The sequence below is a fragment of the Athene cunicularia genome (assembly GCF_003259725.1).
Source record: "Athene cunicularia isolate RWA chromosome 1 unlocalized genomic scaffold, athCun1 chr1_part1, whole genome shotgun sequence".
In the NCBI taxonomy this organism is placed as follows: domain Eukaryota; kingdom Metazoa; phylum Chordata; class Aves; order Strigiformes; family Strigidae; genus Athene; species Athene cunicularia.
In genome coordinates this window covers 124,971,856-124,977,855 of record NW_020799091.1, presented here as the reverse complement: position 1 = coordinate 124,977,855, position 6,000 = coordinate 124,971,856, and positions in this window count along the sequence as shown.

Below are 6,000 nucleotides of genomic sequence, written 5' to 3'. Positions count from 1 at the left end.
CACCCCCAGGTCCCTCTCTGACTGGCAGCTCTCCAGCCACTCCTCCCCAAGCCTGTAGTGCTCCTGGGGGTTGTTGTGGCCCAAGTGCAGCGCCTGCCATTTGGCCTTACCGAAGCTCATGCAGTTAGCCTCAGCCCATGGCTCCAGCCTGTCCAGGTCTCTCTGCAGAGCCTCCCTACCCTTGAGCAGATCAACGCTCCCACCCAACTGGGTGTCATCTGCAAACTGACTGAGGGTGCACTCGATTCCCTCATCCAGATCATCGATGAAGATGTTAAACAGGATGCTCTTGAGAAAACTGAAGGCTGCACCAGTACAAGTTACAGGAGTAAGACTCAGTCAAGGTGGGGAGAAAGCAGTCTTGAGTCTGACAACACAGAGCAAGGAGAGCTACTGGCAGCTGGAGGAAGTTTAGCGCTAACGAACAGAAGGTCTGGCACTCAAGAGAGAATTTAAACAAGTGGACAGCAGGAAAGGTTGTGTAGCAGAGAGACACCCCAGAGGACTGAGTTTACTACCAGGAGCATCTTTTCTGGAAACACCACGCTGCAGCAGTGGTGTGAAGGGAACACAACAGATTTCCCTTCTGGGCTGTTGCCTTTGCTCCTGCTCAGGGCTCCCTTGACCAGGGGGAAGTACAGTGACAGGGGACCTGAGGCTCAGCAGTGCTGGGATGCAGGGACATTGCTGTTCCAGCCACAGCTCCTACAGCAGCCATGAGTTATGCTGGTGATCAGGCAGACGGCACAAAGCCACCTTTTCTCGCACTGCGCTTTCTGTGAGGTGGTGTGGAAGGTGGCTGTTTGCCCACGTGGTATAAAACAAGAATGATAATTGTCTTGTGTGGGGGAGACATGGGGAAAAAGAACTCGTCTAAAGAGTGCATCCAAAAAGAGGCAGTTCTTTGTCTTTCTTTACCGGCTATAATCTGTCTTGTGTGCATATGGCGGTGGTGCAGTTCATATGCTCACAGAGAGAGCACATGCAATTAATTCAGCCCACCTCTGAGTCATGACAGTGAAGGAAAATAGGGGAGCACTTGCCTCAAACCAGATGATACACACACACTGCAAGGACATTGCTTTTCAGAGCAGGAACAGGCCAGCGCCAGCAACAGGGGATCCGTTGCACAAAGAAATGGGCATAGTGGCCAGCTAAGGGAGTCCCACAGTTTTCTAAGTGGTCCCCATCCCAAGTCTGTTGGTGTGCCTCTGGTTTGCAGTCACAAATGAATGAGGGCATCAAGTTTCGCCCAAAACATGAGGAGTTTCATCTCTCATTTCAGTGAGACCAAGATTTTTCCCTTTGAATCTAGCTGGTTTGGTGCTTTCGCTTCCACACTCTCTGGTAGTTATTTGGGTTTTTTTTTTAACAGGGAAGTGTTTATAATTCCTTGTCTTGGCATGTGAGGGAGTGAGGGCGGCAGCTGCCAGCCAGGCTCTGAGCTTATCTCTGCCAGCAGCCTGTGCCACAGGCCAGTGTGATCCTTGAGAGCTGTCTTTGGCTCTCCTGAGCTGTGCCAGCTTCACCCTGCCAGAGGGAAGGGCTGGGTTTGGAGGGGCGCAGAGGGAGCCTGTCGTGCAGGAAGGCCCCTTTTCCAGCTGGTTGTGAGGGTTAAGGCTAAGCTCCTGCACTGGTGGGTACAGTATGTTGGGCTGAAATCCTGCCAGACAGACCACTGGCAGACTCTGTCTTTAACACCATGATGGGGCTGAGCTGCATGCTGAGACCACGAGCAAGCTTCCCTCCAGCATTTGGGGTTGGGAATTTGGTTTGGTTTGTGCCAGAGCTGGACAGGGGAGATGGGGTGCGTGCAGATATCTGCACTGCAGCCCCCAAGCTCCTGCTGGCCACTCCAGTGTTGCACAAATCCTGAAGTTTCTGCCCAAGACCGCAAATGCTCTTGGGGTTTCCTCCTTACAGCACACATTTCCCAGCAGTGGGCAGCTCTGCTTCATGTGCTCGGTCTATGATGTGCTATGGGAGCCATGGGGACAAAAGAGATGAGAAACACATGTTGTTATTAAGCAGGTTTGCACGCCGATAGCATCATACCCTCTAGATTTTGTATCATGTCCCCTTAAGGCCATTGTAGCACTTAGGAGAAGCAGGGGAGCCGCCTTGTTTTCTGCTGGGCTGGTTGGTGGCCCTGGGGGTCACTGCTGGCCTCAAAGTGGAGGGGTTTGTTCTGGGACCTTGCAGCATACCTGGCAGAGTGGTGGCCGTCTCTCCAGGCTGGGAGGCAGCTCCTCCTCTGCGGCAGCTTCACCCACAGCTGCTTCGAGAAAAGCCTGTGAGCCAGGAATGCGTAAGGATGCTGGTGTCTGTGCACACCCGTAGCCTTTCATCTCCAAAACATGGCCTGGCCAGGCCACAGGGCAGAAAGCAAAACATCCTGGGAAGAGCTCAAGAAGTACTAGAGAATAGTTTGTGCTTTTGGAGGTGATTCAAGCAGTGATCCCTCTTCTAGGAATGTAGGCTGCAGGAGGTGTGGAGAGCCTCAGGGTCACTAGCAGGGCTCTAAGCCCTCTTCTTCTAGCCCAGGGCACTACTAAAGTTCATAGCAAGTCCCTAATGCCTCGTCACTGTCTCCAGAGCAGTGAGAAAAGAGAGACAGGCAAGTACTTAGGTCATCATCATTGTATCTGGCTGGCACTGGTTGCCTGTCCTTACTGGTTTGGGGCCAGATAGGCTGCTAGTTCCAAAGCCCTGTTTTTTTAAGTGACTGCAGTGATGCGCTCAGGTCCTTCACATCTCTGCAAGTTGAGTCACCTCTGGGTGGGTGTATAGGCAACGACAGCACATCTCTTGAAAACACCCATCAGGGAACAAGAGCTGGAAAGAGGACCCAGGCACTCGCTCCCCAGCCGCAGGCAGTGCCGCATGGTCTCTGCGTGAGCCCTGGGCACTCTCTGCTCCTCAAGGCAAGCCTGCGTATTTCTGTACCACTCCATAGCGCGGGTGTCAGCATCCCACTGGAATTTCTGCGTGCAAACCTCCTGATGTGTTTTAGTTTGCCAGCTGGGCTTGGCACCAGCATGGGTGATGATACCCTCCACCACTGAGAACTGCCGTGCTCCTTGTGTGTCTCATCCAGGAGGCAGGCACAGGCTTCCTTGGGGTCTGAGGGACAGGATGCGATGGGACGGGACAGAGCGTTTGAGAGGGTACCAGAGCAGAGCAGGGATGGAGAAGGGTGTTTGCAGCCCCAGTACGATTCAGACTGGGAGCTGCCTTGTTAAAGCAGTGCTGTTTACTTCGCAAGAGTGGCTCAGAGGAAAGGATGCTTTCCCTGAAGCAACATCTATCTGGGTTATCATGACCTCCAAATGGAGCTGTGGCTTTATTTTTCTGTTTGGTTTTTAACAAGCCATGGGAGTCAGCATCAGCAGTCTTCTCAACTAGACAAGACAAGAAAAAATTCCATGATTGTAGAGAGAGGGGGAGAGATGTCTGCAACAGTTCTTTGTTATTTCCAGACACGGTCATGAAGAGCCAGATGGAAGGAGATGAAAGAATGAGAAGAATAGTTGCTTTACACACCAAATAATGATGTTTTAGGAATAAAGCCATGGGAATAATTTTTTTTTTAATTCCATAACTGAATCAGAGAGTCAAACCAAAAATTTTATTTCAGGTCCACTGAAATTCATTTTTTATTCTCAACAGAAAAAAAAGGACTGACCAAACAAAAAGTTGCTAAGCTTATCAAAACACATTTTCATTTTGCTCTCTTTGACCTTTAAGTTTACATACAACACTTCATGAAATATATTTAAGAATAAAGGGGAAAAGGTTCACTTCATCTTAGAAATAATTTTGGAATCAAAGCTGTTTCCCAAACTAGGCACAAATTTCCAAATATTTTTGGTCAACCTCAGATTGCGTTTTCTAGTGAATTAGCTCTCTGTCTGAAAAATGTTACCCAGCCTTATTTAGGAATTGTAGGAAATCAATTATCACTTCTGTTGTTTCTTAAGCATAGAATTGCCTTTGGGCTGCAAATGCTGGCAAGTCTGTGCTGTCACTGAGGCCATGGGGTGGTAAGGGTGGCTTTGCTCTGGGAGAAGTGGGGGTGACTGAGTCTGCTTCCCTAGAACTACATATGTGGGTATGGGGCATGCCACTTCTGATGAGCACAGCAGAGGTTATTTACTTCTCAATTAAGTTTACTCTTCTTTTTATATACTGGTCCGCTGCTGTGAGAGGGAACACAGTTGTTACAGGTATATCGTGGGATCTGTAAACAGGTCATGGGGGTGTTGGGGAAATACCATCTGTCTTCCTCACCGATAGCCCACACAGCATAGTTTATCTCCTGTTCCCCTTCTGTTTATGCTGGGTTAAATCAAGAATGAGACAGGGGACCCATGAAGTACAAACAGCTTGCCTAACTAAAAACTTTGGTGTTTGGCCAATCTTGAGCGAGAGCAGGTTCAGCACAAGCTTCAGGGAGCAGTGCAGGGGCAAAGGGCTGTGACGCCAAGAGCCCAGGGTGATACCCATCCTCGGGAAGGCTGGAAACCCTCAGACTTGGGAAGTTTTCTTCTTTCCTGCCAGCTGTGGCAGTTACCATAGTGACTGGATTTTATGCTGTATTTCATAGCGATGCTACCAATTTTCTTGTGGCTTTCTTGCCTTATCAGAGCTCCCTCTTGGCTGGCTCAGTAGAGAGGTCAGCCATTAAGCACAAGTCAGAGAGACAGCGCATTGCCTGTCACAGAGGGAAGCCTCTTAGGAATAGGTGTGAAATGGTGTTAGCTCTGCACAGGGACGGCTTCAGGTGCTGGTGCCAGGGCTGGAGGCTTTGTGGGGGATGATAAAGGCAGCAGGAGTTGAAAATTCATTGGAATGGGCTGCCCAGGGCAGGGGGGGAGTCCCCATCCCTGGAGGGGTTGAAGAGTCGGGTTGACCCAGCGCTGAGGGATCTGGTGGAGTTGGGAACGGTCAGGGTGAGGTTAACGGTTGGACTGGAGGAGCTTCAAGGGCTTTTTCAACCAAGATGATTCTGGGATTCTGTGAAAAGAAGTAGCTGGTCATAACTCTGGGGTCACAGTTCTCCTTGTGCTAGGTCCCAGATGTCCCAACACCAGTAGTCCCTGGTCCTGGTGCAGGGCTGCGAGGTGACTGCCCTTGCAGTTTAATGGGATTTGCTTTGTTGCTGGTGTTTCTGAGAGCAGAGAAAAACACATACACATCTCTCCCTGTAGTCTGTATGCTTGTGCAGCCCTTCCCATGTTCCTCCAGCAGCAAGGATTTACACTTAGTTTCTACAGCAGTGTTTTTCCTTTCATCTTTCCAACATAAGTGAGTAGGCACGCACACTCTCTGCCGGTTATCAGGTCTTCAGTAGTAAAAGCTGAGGTTACAAGAACCTAGAGAGCTTTCTTTGCATCTGCCCACCTCCTGAAATCCTGGTTTGCATTTTGAAGGTTGTAATGTGACAAAGCTTTGGCAGACTTGCCTTCAGCTCCCTCTGGCTACAGGGACACAGTTGAACCATTGATGGAGCTGTGCCTTTTTGGAAAATGTACCACTGATAAGCAGACTTCAGGCCAGTTCCCCAGCCTTCCCAAACTTCTCCCCTCTTGCAGGTTTGTTTTACCTCTCTTTGCTTTTCAGATTTTCCCAGTAGTCTGATAATCATTCCTGACTGTACGGTTTCAGGAAGGGAATGTTCTGTCAATACCATGGGCCAAGAAAAGTTCTCTAGACCAAATAATGCCTAGTAATGGAGTTTATTCTGACCCTTCCTCACTATTCCCACTGTGTAAAGGGAATCTCATGACTTTTCATGTATTAAAGAAGCTTCGAATGACTGTGACAGACACTGTCCCCTGGGTATTTGCTGTTGCAGAGCCATCTCCAGCAGAGCCATTGGGTGAAGCAGCCCTGAAGCTGCTCTGTGTTAACAAGGAGCTGAGCAAGTCCTTGACCAAGGCTAGAAGATGGGAAGTGCAAAACTGGCCTACATCCAATTCTTACTCTTCCTCCCACACT